Here is an 18,532-nt window from a genome sequence, read left to right as displayed (position 1 = left end):
TGAATCAATGGTTAGTCTTCAGAGTGAAAATACAGCCCTTGACTTGATTAATCTGAAAAGGTATGGATTTTGAAAGACTATCTGCCAAATTCTGGCTTCTCTATAATAGGACTCCAAAATACATGATATATTTTGCTCTCTCTAAACACTTGTTCAGCAATGGCTCCATGTACTACACTAAATTTAGTATTAAGAATAATTGACAAGTTTGAGATGATACAGTGTCATCTGGAATATAATTCAGGTGAAAGAGGTTCAACAATCATATGCTATGAAATCAGGTATTAATTTTTCCCATTCTTTCATTCAGAAACCATATTGTGCCTCTTCTGCATACTGGAGAGGTAATAGCAATTTAAGGGGTACAAGGCATGGCCCTGCACATCAAAAGGAACCTGAACCATCTTGGAGGTTCAGGGTGAGTCTTTTTCTTAGTGGAAAAAAGGGGTCTTTTAAAGCTCAGAAGAAAAAGCAGAACAATCAAAGTAAGATGAAAATGAAGGAGGTAGGGACGTAATCAGAACTTGGAGTATAAAGATAAGAATTTTGATTTAAAAAAAATGACTCCAAAATGATGAATCATTTCATCCTACTAGAGGCATAAGGAACAGTAAAACTGCAGCATATGGCATAAAGAAACATTAGATTTCCCTGAGGGTTGTTCACTATTTCTTGTATTGTCCTCTTTCAACTACAGGTATTTGGTTGAACAAAATTAAGTATGGCAATGTATCAGAAGCCTGATGCTTCTGGTCAATATAATAGTTATTAAAAATTAAATTATTATGATTTTATAGCCAAAACATGGATGTTATTTATTTTCTGCCACAACAGTGGAGAGCCTCAGCTCTGAAGCAATGCCATGCAAATTGAGGTGCGTTTGTGTGTTTCAGGGAGAAGGGACATAGAAAAGAAAAATACTTGCGATCAGCCCAAGAGCGCCAACACTTAGGAAGAAATCTAGAAAGAAATCTATTCTATAGATGATTTCCTTATAACTGTAAATTTAGCCCAGTGCTCTCTTTGATTCTGTTTACCTAAAACAGACAAGTGTTGAATGTTGGTAGTCATGAGCTTCTGAAGGCATGCATCAGACCTATGTCTCAACAAAAGAGAACCTTAGGACCTGTGAGTAGGTTGCATAATTTGACATAATTGAGGCCAATAGTACAGAATAGAAGCAGTTGGATCTGGTTCTGCCTCAAGATTATGTGGAAGGATTTGATTAGGACATTGAAAAAAGTGGTGTTCATTACTAAGAAAAAGATAAGGGGACAAGCTTTATGCTACAGAAAAGAACCATTTAATATATCTACAACCCAAATGATATTGCTTGATTTTCAGGTGTATCCATTAACGATTAATAACATCAAGTGAGGAATGCACAATGGGCCTCTGAGAAGGCAGACAAGCCAGCACATGAACAAAATTGTCAATGAAATTTCTGGCTGCTCAAGAATTCTGTAATAAACTCACCTGGTTCTGTGCCCACCTCTTCCCTAGGGAAGGAAGCTTAAGCAAAAGACTTTTTTGTTGTTGTGTCACTTGACACTTGGACACATTTCCATTCCTGTGCTACTAACATGTTTCCTCAGCAATGCCTTATGACATATGGTCCCTCTCAGCATCCATAGCACTCCCTGAAAATGCAGGGCATTCTCTGGAGGTTTAATTTATGGCAACAACATGGCCATAGGCAGGTACCACAGATCTGCATACTAAGGACATGAAAAATACAGTGGCTGAGACAAAGGACCAGATTATCAAACAGATGATACATCAGAAGTTGACCAGTGGGTATTCCCCTTAGTTCAACTTCCAGCCTCACCAGCTGTATATATATGAGTGCCTTACTCCTTGTCAGGATCCAAGTTCAGGTAAGGCACAATGACTGCACTTTGATCACGATCACAGCTTACCAAGTAGATAAAGTACTACATCTTTATCTATACTATCCCATCCAAATTTCTGCAGAACTCAGTTTGATGGAAATATGGAGGTCACAAGGATATGAAATGAAATCAGGGAAATGTATGCCTTGATACACAAAACTATGACAAATGTGAAGAATGTTATTCATGAGGGATCATAAGAATTGATACAAATCTCCTGATATACGAAATAGTGGGAAAGACCATAAGCACATTCAGGGGCTTCAAGATCCAAAATTTCTGTTTTAGCAGAATCATATCATGAACACAGACTTTCCGCTATCCCCGTGGAATATTGTTAATGTTGGGCCAGGTCCATTGAGGTCCATGAATTTTATGTTTGTGACCAGAGTTCACAAAAAGAGTTACTGCATCTTTCTTGACATAATTTTAGTTTTCTTTTTAATAAAGCATATGTTAACTCAGTAGTTATTTTTTGAGTAGTCTCTACCAGACCTATAGATACAAAAGTTAACAGTACACAATACACATGCAACATATAGTCTGTTGGGTAAAAGAGATCAAAAGCAAATAGTTGTATATGACCCAGTAAAAAATAAATATGTAATCAGGGCTTGATGTATGACAGAGAGTGGCAGGGCCTTCAACTGAACAGTGATATGCCATGCTCAATGAGATTTAGCTTTTTTAAAGTACCATGCTGGCCAAATAAAAACAAGACTGTGGGCTATATTCCGTATGACAGTGCTGGATAGGTACTGAGGGAGCTCAACTGGGAGGCAGGTTCTGCAGAGCTCAGTGGGGAGCTCGTGGAGAAAGGACCGGATTTCCATGTAGGGCTGGAGACACCCTGTCTTGCAGCAGGAAGCTGGGAGGCAGAAGCAGAAGCCACTTGGTGTGGCTAAGATGAGGTGGAAGAAGGGGAGCTGGGAGCTGTGGCTACACGTGATATTTAACTCTAAGAGCCACAGAAGAAGAAGTGGAAGAAGATGTTGACAACATGAGAGAGTGACTGGTAGAATTCTGTGTTCTAGAAACATCTTTCTAGCTGTTATGTAGAGTTGATTTTAAAAGGGCGGACAAGGAGACCATTTAGGAGGCTGCTATGGTAATAGAGGCCAGATGTTTCTGCATGCTCATATTTTTTTTAATTAAAAAAAGGTATGCTTTTTCTTCTAAATGAATGGAAGAAGGAAGAATGGAGACAATCTTCTGTCTTTTTAAGTTTTTCTCAGTGCGTGAGAATAGCATGTGCCAGAATTTAGTTCTTTGGCTGTTCTGATGATAAATACCAGAGTTTTATTAGTCAGGAGTTTCCAAATGTGAAAGACATATTGAACTGATGAACCTTTACTCCCACTGTCATTTTAAAGAGATGGTATATATGCTGATGAATAAGACACCTGATGACACTTTTTCTTCACACAAAAGATTTTTACTATCCTAGGAAAATGAAAACTTGCTTTTTCACAAGGACAGGAGGAAGAATGTGTGTTCAGTCAGAGAAGCAGGGGCTTGAAAAGTCACCTGCTACCTGTCTCAGGCCATCTCTACCCAGGCTCTATTCTGAGCTGTGCCGAGTACCATCCTGCGTCCCCCGAAGGGCTCTTGGTGGGAAAGAAAGCCATGATCCCCTGTGGAGAGCCTGGCAGTTTCTCTCCTGCTTGTCCCAATGCCATCGATAGAGGATGGTCATATGGTCCTCAAAATATAGTATATACCTTCCAAATGCCATATGTGTCAAAAATTGAAAGACTTTTATGAGTAAATATTTATTTAGGAACCTCCTAAAAACTTGATAAGACACTACACAGCCATTAAAATGAAGACTATGAATTGACATGAAAAACAGAACATATTACAAGTCAAAAAATGAAAGTTCAATGTTGGTGGTATAGTGGTGAGCACAGCTGCCTTCCAAAAAAAAAAAAAATGAAAGTTCAAAATTGCATCTATGATGCAATGGACAGACCCAGTGTGTAGAAAAAGAAGACAGCAGGGACTGTGCAGTTAGGACTTGGAATGAACTTAGTCTGGTCTCATGGAACAAGTTCTTGGGGCTTTAGCTTTCTGAAACATAAAATGTAATATCATCCAACTTCAAGTTGTTGTGAGAATTAGTGGCAATGACTGGAAAGCATTGAAGCAGTGTCTGGCAATGAGTGGGGCTAAAGAAAAACCATCATAGACTTTCAAACTCATTGTCTCTGTTTTCCAAATGTTCTGCGCAGTAGGTGTGCTTCACGGCAGTTTTAGGTGACAAGTGGCACTTCCTGTTGAAGCTGCCTGCACTCCTCAAGCACTGACCCCAGGTTCTCTCTGCGTCTGGGCTAGTACCCAGCACAGGCCTGCCACCGGCGGCATGGAACAGATGCTGCTCACTGAGAGTCCAGGGAGTCGGGGACCGGGAGACCAGTGGTCTGGGTCTTCATTTTGCTTCCGGTGTGTGCCCTTGGACAAGTCATCTAACGCTTCTGGGCTTCTGTTTCCTTATCTACAATCCAGGCATTTGGACTCAATATTTTCCAGTTCTTGGATACTTTGATTCTATCTTTAAGCCAGACAGTTAAGAACAGATGGGTCAGGAGAATTTTTATTTATTCTAAACTAGAAAATTTTCAAAGGGGGAAGAATCCCAAAGGCCATCTAACCATTCATCTACCCTAGGGCAGCTCTGTGCCTCTACCATTCCAGGCAGATGTGTTCATTCTATTTTTAACTGTCTCCAGGAAACCTTCTTCTAACTTCTCATCCTGAGTTTGCAACATTTCGTCTCAGGAATGTGAGAGCTGTGTGAAGAGCAGCATGAGCTTCCCTCCGCTTCAGATTGTTTTGCCAAGTCATCTCTCCAGTGTAGAAGTTGGAGATCAGAAATACTGTGAGGATATGCCAACAAAATCCACATGTCCAATCAATCACCAAGTTCTGCCAATTTATTTCCCATCCTCACCACTCTGTATCGACTAATTCAGGCCCACATTGTCATCCCTTGACAGGCTGACTTCAACAGCCTCCAGTCATGACCCCCTAAAAACTACATTTTTTCTTTATTTGCGGCATGCCTTGAAGGTGCAGGCATCATCTTAAGCTTGAGGGATGTGGCTGTGAGCAAGATAAATATAGTTCCTGACCTCACAGAGCTCACAGCCTAGAAGTAGAGATAGGAGGTGGAGGAGTGTGCAACTTAAAAACAAGGAGTCATAGTCAATTATATCAAGGGGATTGTGACACGGTGCAGCTGTTGGGGACAAGCATGGGCTTTGGAGCTGGACAGGCCTGGGTTCAAATCCTGGCTCCTCCATCACCCCCTCCATGGCTGTGGGCACTCTCCGTGGACTCAGTTTCTTCATCTGTAAAACGAGGACATGTGAGTGCCTGCCTTATGGGGTTCTTGTGAGTATGAGATCTCTTGATATCTGTAGAGTAGAGCCTGGCATATCATAATAACACAATACAAATATTTTATTACATGGAGTGGTCCAACTCTGAGAAAGATGCTTGTTAAAATCTCCCAGTGCTTCCCCAGGTTGCAGGATAAGGTCTGGCCTGTGAGATCTCCATCAAGTCTGCTTCTTGGGCACCAGGTCTGCCTTGAAATGTGCCTGAACTGCTTAAAATTTCCAGCTCACACCAGTCATTTGCTCATCTAAGATTCTTCTCTTGCAGGCACCTCTGCCTGGAAGGTCCTTTCCCCCTCCCCTAACTCGTCCTGCTCATTCTTTATAATTCATCTCAGGTGTCACCCTTTCTAGAAAGCTTTCCCTGACCATCTTCCACCCTTCTGGCTTCCCCTCCTCAGCACCCACAGTCCCTGTGCAGAGCTCAGACCTCCACTTATTACACTGCTGTGTAACTACTGGTAACAGGTCTGCTTTCCAACCATGAGTTCTGTGAGAGGAGGATGTAACTTTTCACTTGTGTCTGTATTCTCACTGCCTAGAACAGTGCCTGGCACACAGCACACACCTAATAAATGTTCAGGGAGCAAATGAATGCACATTCATACCAGAAACCTTTCACGATGCTTTCGAATCACCTATACAGTATTTTGGGCAATACTGGTGCAATCACTTCACTTGGAAGTGGTTGATAAATGTTCCCAAATTTTATTCATTGAACACCATGTAAATGAGCTGTCATGTTCCTTCGCTTACAAAATTACTTGCCAATTACACTGAGATGATCCTGGTGTAATTGCCATGTAAACTGTATCCTGGCTGAAATAGCCCAAATCATCAATTTAACTTTACCCTCTCATCATATGGTACTTACCACATAATTAAATAAATGGTCAGCTACCACCACAATTATATATCTCCCCAACAAAATGAGGTGGCTACATTTGTCACTGATTTATTAGTTATGACAACATGCAACACACCACCACATATAATATCAGAAGCTTCATAAAATGAAAAGCACTATGTGCTCTTGAGAAAGATGTTCTAAGTTTATGAACAAAGAAATAAGCATTATAAAAACTTTGTTCTCTGTTTTTTTTAAGGGCATTAAGATATAAAGACAAAACTCCTGTTCTTTCTGAAGAAACTTTTTGCTCCTGAAATCTCAGATAATAAAAACATCTAGCATTTGAAAGTGAATTTAGCTCCTCAAATTACAACTTCTTTCAAACAGTTGCATTTTTTTGTGGAAGGTATATAAAGTATATATTAAGGCTGGCATTCATTTTTGATAGACTTGCTAATATCTAATGCAAGGATTAGAGAAGTTGGAGAGATCCTGAATATTGATGGTGCCTCTTAGTGACAAAATGTTCATGTTTTTCTGGATGCTGCCTCCACACCTGGCACAGGTAATCATATTGACTTCCTAGCACGGCCACATTAGGCCAAATAGATTCACAGAGGTTCTGTCTAAAGGGACCATTTGACTTCCAGAACACACTGCTTCTGAGGCCCTAATTGAAAAAAGAGGTCAATGCTAGCCCAAATATCTCTCTACCCCCTGCGGTGGAATAATTGATGTGCAGCAGCCTCTACAGATGTGGAGTCACTAAGGTGATGGATGGATATAAGTATATTATTCACACGTACAACTGCTAATACACAGGTCCCAGTGCAAACACCAAGACCTAAGAATATTATGTGGATTTAGGACAATCCCTGAAGGACTCTAGTTCCATTAAAAATTTGTTTGGAAGCCTGGGGCAGATCTATTCCAACTCCCACATGCTTCGTGCATTTGAGAGGGGGAACCAAACTGCTTTAGAAATAAATTTAATAAATTTTGTAATGTCAAGTCATTAACATCCTGTCTAGTCATATAGTCTTCATCTTTTGAAATGGTAATGTTAACCTGTGGAATTTTTTTTTAAACTTTCTAATATCTGACTTAACATTTTTATTTTCCTTGTATTTTCTGCCAGAGGGGATGAATTACATCCTGAAAGCAGAAGAAAAATATCCTACTGTTTCTCTCTATAGGCATTTTTCTTGTCACAAATATACCAGACAACACCCAGAAAATCTGTAACCAGGGTCCATTTTGATTTGGAAATTGTACAGGAAATTATTGCAGACATTCATGGTTTATAATCTTAGTTATAATTTGCTGCTGTAATGGTTGTAACACTGCTTTTACAAATGTTCGTTTATTCATCTGGCAGATTTGTTTAGTACTCATTAAGCATGTGCAGGGTAGGGTGTCAAAGGAGACACCAAAAAGACACAAGCCATCTCTCAAGTCAGAGGCGAATCATTCAGGCAGGGAAGCTAGGGAGAAATTCAACCTCTCTAGGGACACCTGAGCCACTCACACCTGTTCTCAGGTCTCCGACGGGTGTGCGTGAATCTCTTGAAATGAACAAAACAACTTCACAAACAAGAGGCTTATGTGATCTTCACAACACCTTCAGGAGACATGACAGGCTTTTTTCTGGCTAAAGATCTGTTTCAGGCCTGAAAATTTATCTTAATATCATTGTTGCCAGGTGAATTGTTTCAAGATTCCAAAATTCCATGTGACACAGTAGATAAGGAAGATCTGCACACAGGTCTACACAAGGAGACAGATGGTGGGTGACAGCAGCCTGGCTCAAGTGAGTTGGGTCACCCACTGGCTCTCCTCCACACACAGAGTCCTTCAGTCCATGCAGAAACCCTCGTAGTTCAAGGCAGTCTGCAAACTTTCTTTCAGCGTTTAGCATACCACCACCCTAAACAGCTCTGATGCTGGGAGGCATTGGGGGCAGGAGGAGAAGGGGACGACAGAGGATGAGATGGCTGGATGGCATCACCAACTCGATGGACGTGAATTTGAGTGAACTCTGAGAGTTGGTGATGGACAGGGAGGCCTGGTGTGCTGCAATTCACGGGGTCACAAAGAGTCGGACTCGCAAAGAGTCGGACACGACCGAGCGACTGAACTGAACTGAACTGAACCCTATACAGCAAGTGCTCAATAAATCCAGTTATTCTCTGTCATTCTATTTTAAAATAGTCATCACATCCGAAAGAAAAAGAATAAAGTAATAAATCAGGAAAATGTGTAAGTGACAGCAATTTTCAAAATGATGGGAACAAGAGTCCTTAAACTGAGTCAGGCAAAAAGTACATCCCCAGGTACTTTGAACAGTTCAAAATGAAGACAAGACTATTTGTCTCCCAGATGCACAGAATTAGTTATATGAGCAAAAGGATGTGGTTCAGGACTCTCACATGAGCCTCCTGTGCCCACGCATCAACCTCAAAATTCCTGCATGCTATAAATCCCCAACAGATCTTTCTTCCACAAGCTACCAAAGGAAGGAACTCAAGGCTGCAAGTTGAGTACCTCAAATCCCTCAAAGAGAAGTGATGCTGCTCCCTACTAAACTCCCAGCTACTCACCTTAAACCTTAAACTGACAGGAATCAAGGGGGACAAGCATATAGAACTTCAAAGCTCCTGCAAGGCCACCAGCCCTGCTCTGTGAGGCTGAGTGGGGTGGCGGCCAAACTCACATAGCTCAGGCTTTTGAAGTCTGTTGACAGTCTCTTATTAACTGAAGCGTATGGGCATGTGGTAGCTGCTGGTCTTGTGAAGCTCAACTTTTTGGGGCCAGAGCTGCCTATCTCAGCAGAGGAGGGTAGGCAGGGAGAGTTGGGCACCAGGAAGTGTGAAATGGAAAGCCTGTCATCCCTTAACTTCAAACAATGAAAAGTGGAACACAGGTGGACGCGGAATGGCAAGCTAAAGAAAAACAGTTGAATGTATTTTGGGAAATTTTCTGGCATGACTAAAAGCTCTGTGAGAAGTATCATGTTTTTCTTATGATACAAATGAAAAATATGATTTAATTTAAAATGATATAACATAAAGATCTAACTATAAATGCTAAATGCATGAAAACATCTGTATTGAGATTTTGTTAGCCAGTCACATTATTAGTTTGATTCAAACTGCTTTTGTAAGTTCTTAGGAGCCTGGTAGGCTGCAGTCCATGCGGTTGCTAAGAGTCGGGTCCGACTGAGCAACTTCACTTTCACTTTTCACTTTCCTGCATTGGAGAAGGAAATGGCAACCCACTCCAGTGTTCTTGCCTGGAGAATCCCAGGGACAGGGGAGCCTGGTGGGCTACCGTCTCTGGTGTCGCACAGAGTCGGACACGACTGAAGAGACTTAGCAGCAGTAGCAGCAGCAGGGTAATGACACAGTAAGGAATAAGGAAAAGTTTTCAGACAATTCTGCACCAATACAAAAGTACTGTCTGCAGGGTTTTGGTGCGTTTGTGCCCCCTTGAGGAAGACACTTCAAATTGCAGGGACCACTTCTAAAATGAACAAGGTTCTGGAAAGTGGGCTTTGAAAACTACCCTTACAAACACAAATTCAGAGCTACACACACACAAACATGGCCCTATTCACTTTTTAGGAACTGGAGCAAAAGCTTTTCCGAAAACATGGTAGACTCTCATTATGGCCCCTGAACTGCTGCTGCTGTTGCTGTCTGTCTATAGCGGCAACTCTGCCGTAGACAGACAACAATGGACAAGGAGGAAACGCTCAACTGTTGCTACAACAACGGGAATGCTCGTTGCAGTATTATGTGCCACAGCATCAACAAAGAGGCAGCTTAAATGGCCATAATTATGGCAATGGTTAAGAAAAGTGCGGCAAATCCACACAAATACTAAGCAGCAGCTAAAGTGTGTAGTAGATTTTCATGTTCTGACAGAAGGATGTCTGAGATATATTAAGATACAAAAACAATCACTGAAGAGTATGCACAATGAGCGAAGAATCTTTACAATGTATGCACTTTTATGTAAAAAGGTCCAGAAAGATATAGAATAAACTGTCTATGTTGGTTATCCAGAAAGTGTAAGGCTTTCTACTTTTAATTTCATGGCCTTTATACAGTTTCAACTTTTCCAGTGAGTACAACTTAATGTTTTCCTGTAACTAGAGTTCCATAATTACAACAGCTCTATGAATGAGAGTTTCCTCCCCCTTAAGCAAACGCCCCCAGTAATCACTGAGTTCTAGTAATGTCCCCTCTTTTCCATGTGAATACTTCTCGTAATGTTCACATTCCTGGATTTCACAAACCCCTAGAATAACCCTGGAGCTTCAATCCCACCCCACACACAGAGAAGCTTTCAGCCAATTTCCAGACCCTTCAATACATTGAAGTCTTGGTCAGATTTCTGTCTGCTGTGGGGCAGCAGGCCTTCCTGTGCTAATCCCAAGGGCATTGGTAGCACCTGGGGAGACTACAGAAGACAAACCAGATGTTGGTAATGAGACTTCTGACCAGACAACAGCGTCAAAAAGTGAAGAGATCTTTTTCTGCTGACATCTCTTTCTAATTCACCCCCTTTCTAATCTATCCCCTCTATTCTTACCCATCTCCTGCCTAACTCTGTCCACTTCCTCTCCATTTCTCTCATTGCTCAGACCTCATTTAACCCTCTCACTCAACAACAGCCTCCCTAATTTTAGGCTTGTTCCATCCATGACTAAGGAAGCAAAGTCTTTAGCACATACTGGCCTTTTCAGTACTGGAAACCAAACACGCTTTTGCCAGGGTTAGAGACCTTTTACATACTTATCAGTCTGGCCTTCAAGCCTGCCTAACAGTGGATTCCTCAAACTGCTGAGATATCCATGTTCTTTTAGAACAGAACCCCCAAAATAGTTTCTTTTAAAACATTTTCTATTCACGTCAAAAACAAGGGACTCATTTCCTTAATATACACAAAGCTCCCATAAATTCCAAAGCAAAAGGCCAATGACCCAGCAGAAAAGTACGTTAAGAATATGAGTATACAGTTCTCAGAAAAGAAATACAAATGACTTCTAAAAATAAAAAGCGGTACTCAACACCACCTAAATACAAGAAATAAAAACTAAAATACAAGGAGATGACATTTATCAAAGGGACAAAGATCAACTGATCTGATAACATGGTCTAATAGTAAAGATGTGCAGAAATAGGCTTTCTCATGCATTGCTGAGTATAAACTGGCACTATCTCTGTCAAGGACAATTTGACAACACATGAAAAATTTAAATATGTATAACCTTTGACCCAGAAGTTTCACATGAAAGGTATTTATTTTAAAGATAAGCCAATACTATGCAAGAGAATGAGTATCCAAGGATATTCACTGAAGCGCTGTTTATAATAGGAAAAGACTGCAAGCAACCTATGCTTTCATCAATAAACGACGGCATATTTTTAAATGGAACACCGCGCAGCCATCCGAAAGGATGCAGTAGTTATATATTTACTGATTTTGAATTATTGCTAATATAAAGTAAGAAAACAAAGTTAATTATACATATGCATTTGTTTTCAAATACCAGGAATAACTGTGAAAGAATACAAAGAAACAAGGAACAATGGTCACCTCAGGAACAGAACTGGTAAAGGTGGTGGCTGGGGGGCGCGGGGGTGGACATAGGTGGGAGGCATGCCTTTTTCTCCCTTCCTCTATTTACCTTCAGAATTCTGTGTTCTATCCAAGTATTAGTTACTAAAAAAAAAAAAAAAAAACCCACATTTAAAAAATTTGACACCAGAGTGCCAGTACTAGCACATCCTTCAAATGCTGTGTGTGTGTGTGTGTGTGTGAGCCACTCAGTTATGGTACAACTTTTTGCGACCCCACCAGGCTCCTCTGTCCACAGAATTCTCCAGGCAAGAATACTGGAGTGGGTAGCCATTCCCTCTTCCAGGGGATCTTCCTGACCCAGGGATCAAACCCAGGTCTCCTGCATTGCAGGCAGACTCTTTACCATCTGAGTTACCAGGGAAGACCCTCAAATGCTATACTCAAATTCATTTTCTACTATGCCCGTTGTTATTCTCTCACTTAATCTATAGACTTATCCAGTTAATTCATGGCAAGCTGAGACTTTCCCCATGGAATTTACAGTTGATTCTTGTCACTTTCCTGCTTTAAAATAAAATCAAACCTTCTATGAATCCCCATTGCCCACAGAGAAAAATTCAATCCACTCAAAGGACATTCAATCTCTTTTACCATCCAGCTCTAACCTGCAAGACAAAACCTAGCCTCAGCCATACCAAATAGCTCACCCCACCTCCCTTACTTGCCCATAAAATTTCCTCCCACCTCCTCACCTCCCCTCTTTATCCAAGAAATCATATATGGTCTATGAGGTCTACATCAAATTACATCTCTGAGCCTTCCCTACCCTGAGGAAGAGCAATAAAACTTCACACTATGCTCTAAACAGTGCTTGGCTTATCTCACAAGAAGTTCACTGCTCAAAATTATATTACATTCATCATTTATGGGACTATAGATGACTACATTTAATCTATGGTCATCTCCCTTAGATTACAAATCCCTGGAAGAAAGATGTGAAACTCATTCATCATGTATTCCTAACATGTAAATAACTGCCTGGCACTCATAGGTGCTTAATATATATGGACTCATCATCACCACCTTCCCGCCTCCATGTTTTCTCATTTATCAAACTGAATTAAGAATGTCGTTTTTCCAACACTTTTTCTATGTCGTTGGTTAATGTTTGCCCAACCTGACACGGCGCTGCCTGTGCAAATTTATCTCCCAAGTTTAAGCCAGGCCTTTGGGCTTGGCTCCTTTTCCTAATTACTATGCAGATGTCTGGTGTCAGTTTAACTTTGCCTTCTCCTACTGGATACTCTGGCTACAGGTTCAAAAAACAAAAACCAATTTCTGCTTTGTTTTCCTGCAACTGATTGCATATGATGTGGTGCCATTTGGTGAATTAGGCATGGATAAACACTACTGAGGAAATCGAAGTTGTCTTTCAGCAAATGGACATGGACTGTCATTTCTGTTGAAAAAATTACTATCCTGCTCTCTTGCTTTGCCTCTCAGCAGTCTAACTGAAGATAATAAAAATCCTTTTGAAGGGAAAAACTACTTATGATGCTTCTACTTAAATGTAGTTTTGGGTGACTTTTGCTTCTTTAGATAATAAAAATGGTGGTGAGGGAAATGACCTAAGTGTCTACCATCAGGTGAATGGGTAAACAAATTGTATTATATCTACACAAAGGAATACTATTCAGCAATAAAAATGAACAATTGAAACACACAAAATCAAACTAAGTATGCTGGGTGATCTCTTCAAGAAAATTAGATATACCAAGGGAACATTTCATGCAAGGATGGGCTTGATAAAGGACAGAAATGGTATGGACCTAACAGAAGCAGAAGATATTAAGAAGAGGTGGCAAGAAAACACAGAAGAACTGTACAAAAAAGATCTTCACGACCAAGATAATCACGATGGTGTGATCACTCACCTAGAGCCAGACATCCTGGAATGTGAAGTCAAGTGGGCCTTAGAAAGCACAACTACGAACAAAGCTAGTGGAGGTGATGGAATTCCAGTTGAGCTATTCCAAATCCTGAAAGATGATGCTGTGAAAGTGCTGCACTCAATATGCCAGCAAATCTGGAAAACTCAGCAGTGGCCACAGGACTGGAAAAGGTCAGTTTTCATTCCCATCCCTAAGAAAGGCAATGCCAAAGAATGCTCAAATGACCACACAATTGCACTCATCTCACATGCTAGTAAAGTAATGCTCCAAATTCTCCAAGCCAGGCTTCAGCAATTCATGAACCATGAACTTCCAGGTGTTCAAGCTGGTTTTAGAAAAGGCAGAGGAACCAGAGATCAAATTGCCAAATCCGCTGGATCATGGAAAAAGCAAGAGAGTTCCAGAAAAATATCTATTTCTGCTTTATTGACTATGCCAAAGCCTTTGACTGTGTGGATCACAACAAACTGTGAAAAATTCTGAAAGAGATGGGAATACCAGACCACCTGACCTGCCTCTTGAGAAACCTATATGCAGGTCAGGAAGCAACAGTTAGAACTGGACATGGAACAACAGACTGGTTCCAAATAGGAAAAGGAGTACGTCAAGGCTGTATATTGTCACCCTGCTTATTTAACTTCTATGCAGAGTACATCATGAGAAACGCTGGGCTCGAAGAAGCACAAGCTGGAATCAAGATTGCCGGGAGAAATATCAATAACCTCAGATATGCAGATGACACCACCCATATGGCAGAAAGTGAAGAGGAACTAAAAAGCCTCTTGATGAAAGTGAAAGAGGAGAGTGAAAAAGTTGGCTTAAAGCTCGACATTCAGAAAACTAAGATCATCCATCTGGTCCCATCACTTCATGGGAAATAGATGGGGAAACAGTGGAAACAGTGTCAGACTTTATTTTTGGGGGCTCCAAAATCACTGCAGATGGTGACTGCAGCCATGAAATTAAAAGACACTCCTTGGAAGGAAAGTTATGACCAACCTAGATGGCATATTCAAAAGCAGAGACATTACTTTGCCAACAAAGGTCCGTCTAGGCAAGGCTATGGTTTTTCCTGTGGTCATGTATGGATGTGAAAGCTGGACTATGAAGAAAGCTGAGCACCGAAGAATTGATGCTTTTGAACTGTGGTGTTGGAGAAGACTCTTGAGAGTCCCTTGGACTGCAAGGAGATCCAACCAGTCCATCCTAAAGGAGACCAGTCCTGAGTGTTCATTGGAAGGACTGATGCTGAAGCTGAAACTCCAATACTTTGGCCACCTCATGCGGAGAGCTGACTCATTGGAAAAGACCCTGATGCTGGGAGGGATTGGGGGCAGGAGGAGAGGGGGATGACAGAGGTGAGATGGCTGGATGGCATCAGCAACTTGATGCGCATAAGTGGGTAAACTCCGGGAGTTGGTGATGGACAGGGAGGCCTGGCGTGCTGTGATTCATGGGGTCAACAAAGAGTCGGACAGGACCGAGCGACTGAACTGACTGATGCTGGGTGAAAGAAACCAGACCAAAAAAGGAAAAAAAAAAAAAGAGAGAGAGAGAGAACATATAGCTTGATTGCACTTATGCAAAATTCTAGAAAGTACAAACTAAACTAAAGGCTCATGACTACTTAGGGATGAAGACAAGTCTGAGAGGGCAGGGAGGGAGCAATTACAAAGGGGCAGGAGGAAGCTTTTGGAGGTGATAGATATGTTGCCTGTCTTGATTATAGTGACAGTTTTATGGGTGTATACATTTGTCAATTTATCAAAACTTGTAAAAATGTTTGAATATATGCAATTTAGCATGTCAAAATTATACCTCAATTAAGCTGTTTAAAAAAGTGGACAGAGGTGAAGAAGCAGCAAATCCATTCAAGAACACACGTATACAGTGCTACTGTAAAAGCAGTGTTTAAAGAGGGTCATCCAATGTGCTCAGTATTTGCAAAATACCTTTCCAGACTGACATTTTCCTGAAAATGTCATTTTCTAAAAAGACATGAATTGTATTTTTGAAGGAGCAGCCAGGTTGCAAGCAGATGATTAATTATCATGGAAAATCATTGATGTATCATTGCAATTTCACAGTATTTCTTACAGTTAGAATAAAGCTCCTTCATATCTCCCATAAAGGTATTGTAAAGCTTTAATTGATTTGTGTTGGTAAAAACCCTTGGTTACTGTCATGGAAAATAATTGAATTAAGTATCAAAACATAAATGTACAACTTTTGTTATTGTTTATTTGCTTTTCTTTATAATAAACCTTGCAGGGTGCCAACTATTCTATCACATTATTAAATCAGGGAAGACATGGGACCCAGAGGCTTTCACATCCATTGGTTTAACATTAAATTATAGACTCTACAGAAATGTTCATCATGTAGCTAACTCCACATACTAGATACTCTTGAAAATACTTCTTGCCCACTCATTAAGAAGCAGCAAAGACTTATACAGGGTGAACTAAGAAATATAAATCTCTAGGCTTAGTTGTATACTTTCTTTATGGAAAGGTAGATTTTTTTTTCACCTACTTTTGAGAAGAATAACAATATTAACTCAGCACTATAGTAAAAAAAATACAATAAAAAATATAAATGACAATATTGCTCAGGAGCTACATAGATAGACATTGTGCTCAGAGAGACAGAGTAATGCAGAGTTTGCATGAAAGATGTTTAAATGACAGGCTGTATCTAGATTAACAAACAGAGCATGCAGTAAAACAGTCCCAATAACTGTCTTTTAGCATCACTTAATGGCAATCCATACACACTAGGTCTTCAGTAACTGTTAAAACAAAATTACTCCTAATTTCAGTTCCTAAAATTGTGATTTAACAACAGTGAACAAATCTGAGATTATAGTCCCTCACTATTTGCAAAGCAGAGGTAATGAAGATGTTCCTGTGTTATCTCTTGCAACTAACACAGACATGGTAGTGGAGAAAATTCATTCAAAAAAGTGTTGATCATCAGGTGGAAACAAGGTTATTCTTTAAGAGATAGATAGACATTTTAAGAAGAGCTGTTTGCTGTGGACCTAAGGTAGCAGAGAGAATAATAGTTTCTATATTTTAGGCGGGAATGTCATTGTGAAGCCGGTACTGGATACCTGCAATTCATTATGGTCTGTAAAGAGCTCTGCAATTTACAAGACCAGAATCCAGTGGACACAGGCCGCATGTGGCAATTTAAATTCAAATGTAAATTCATTAGATTGAACAATTCATTTCCTCAGTTACTCTAGCCACATTTCAAGCGCTCAGTAGATAGGTGTGGTAGGTGGCTCCCACAATGGACGTTCAATATAGAATATTCCATCATCACAGAAAGTTCTACTGGATGGTGTTGGGCCAGAATGAGACAGAGGCCAACATGGGGGTGCTAAGTGAATAATTCTGCAATATGGATTTGAGAAGAGGAGTACATATTGCTTAAAAAGAGGTCAGGTCATTCAGCTCCCATAGAGAGGAGAGACCTTGGTTCATATTTTCCTTGCCTGGCTTTCAATAAATAACCTAAAGTCAAAGTGCCCTTTGTGTCCTCATGCCCTCTGGGACCTCAAAAACAAAACTGGTGTTTTCCATAAAATATTAAATCAAGAGAAATTAAGACAGCACATTTAATGTGAAATAAAGTTCATATACTCCTGTTTAAACACAGATTAGAATTTCTGTCAGAACAATGCCAGTGAAAAGTTGACATCCTAATTAATACAATTTACATTATAAAGCAGTGAATATCTTTATCTTGCTATTATGAAATGCCCTCTTTAAAAAAAAAAATCAAGGCTCTACTCAACAGGGATTTGAATACTAAGGGTAGTATTTAAAAACCCACATACAAGAGAGGTAGTTAGGGTCAGTGGCATTTTTACACATCAACCCAGGTCTCTAAAATTGGAAACAATATATTCAGCCTCTACCACACAGTTTTGTGAGTTTTTAAAAAAATCATCCACAGGATATTTACATGTAGCAACAGGATTTTGAGGCTGTTCTTCCTGCTTTTCTTGCAATGATATAAAACACACTGCAAAACACAAACACTGAAGAACTAAAACATCCCTGCTCTCTCTCCCCTCTTCTTCCCTTCTCTCTCCTTTCTCTCTCTCCTCCATGCACTTAATATCACAGGGAGCAGTTCCGAAACCCTGTGAACTCACATACATGCAGGACTCCCACACAATGTGTATTCAATCCAAATTCTGAGCGTGTGAGAGGGGCAGAGAATCAGCCCCACAGCTGGGCACCCAAGAATTCATGTTCATTGCCTTTGTCAATTTTATGCTATCGGTGAAAGGAATAAAGATGAGATCCTGAAAGCTTGAATTTTCATTTCCTCTGACAACGTGCTTTTTCTTCATGCTTTATCACACTCCACTACTTGGTTTCCACCCCTTCATAATTGATATCGGCCATTTGAAGCATTCAGTAAAAACCTCATGAGGTTCATCAAATGTCCCCCAGTCTATAATTCTTGCTTCTAACATATTCAGAAGCATATTCATCCAAGTGTTTTCTACTTTCTCTCCATGGCTTTCCTTGTGCACAGGGACAAAAGTAATGACAGTTGTATTAATTATATGCTGAAAAACCCACATAGCAGCAAAAATGATGGAGATCATCATTTTAAATATTTTATTAAAATAACCCAGTGTAGAACAGATAAAGTAGACCCTCTTGATAATGAGAGGTTCATTAATTTTACAAGAATTCTAGAAAGCTTAGAATGGTCATCAAAATGACCTTTCACTTATTTTTTTAAGAAGAAGAAAAACGTCAGTCATCACTTTAGAGAGCAAGGGTCTAGTAATATTTTCTAAGATATTTTTAAAAATAATTACTT

At 40.2% G+C, this 18,532-nt stretch overlaps 1 protein-coding gene across 4 annotated transcripts in view; it reads right to left on the bottom strand.

Moving 5' to 3' along the window:
- AKAP6 (A-kinase anchoring protein 6) overlaps nucleotides 1–18,532 on the bottom strand; it is a 501,454-nt gene that overhangs the window by 235,417 nt on the left and 247,505 nt on the right. The gene's annotated exons all lie outside the window — the stretch shown is intronic.

The sequence above is a fragment of the Bos indicus genome, chromosome 21 (assembly GCF_029378745.1).
Source record: "Bos indicus isolate NIAB-ARS_2022 breed Sahiwal x Tharparkar chromosome 21, NIAB-ARS_B.indTharparkar_mat_pri_1.0, whole genome shotgun sequence".
Taxonomy (NCBI): Eukaryota; Metazoa; Chordata; class Mammalia; order Artiodactyla; family Bovidae; genus Bos; species Bos indicus.
This window is presented reverse-complemented; position numbering and strand designations above follow the sequence as displayed.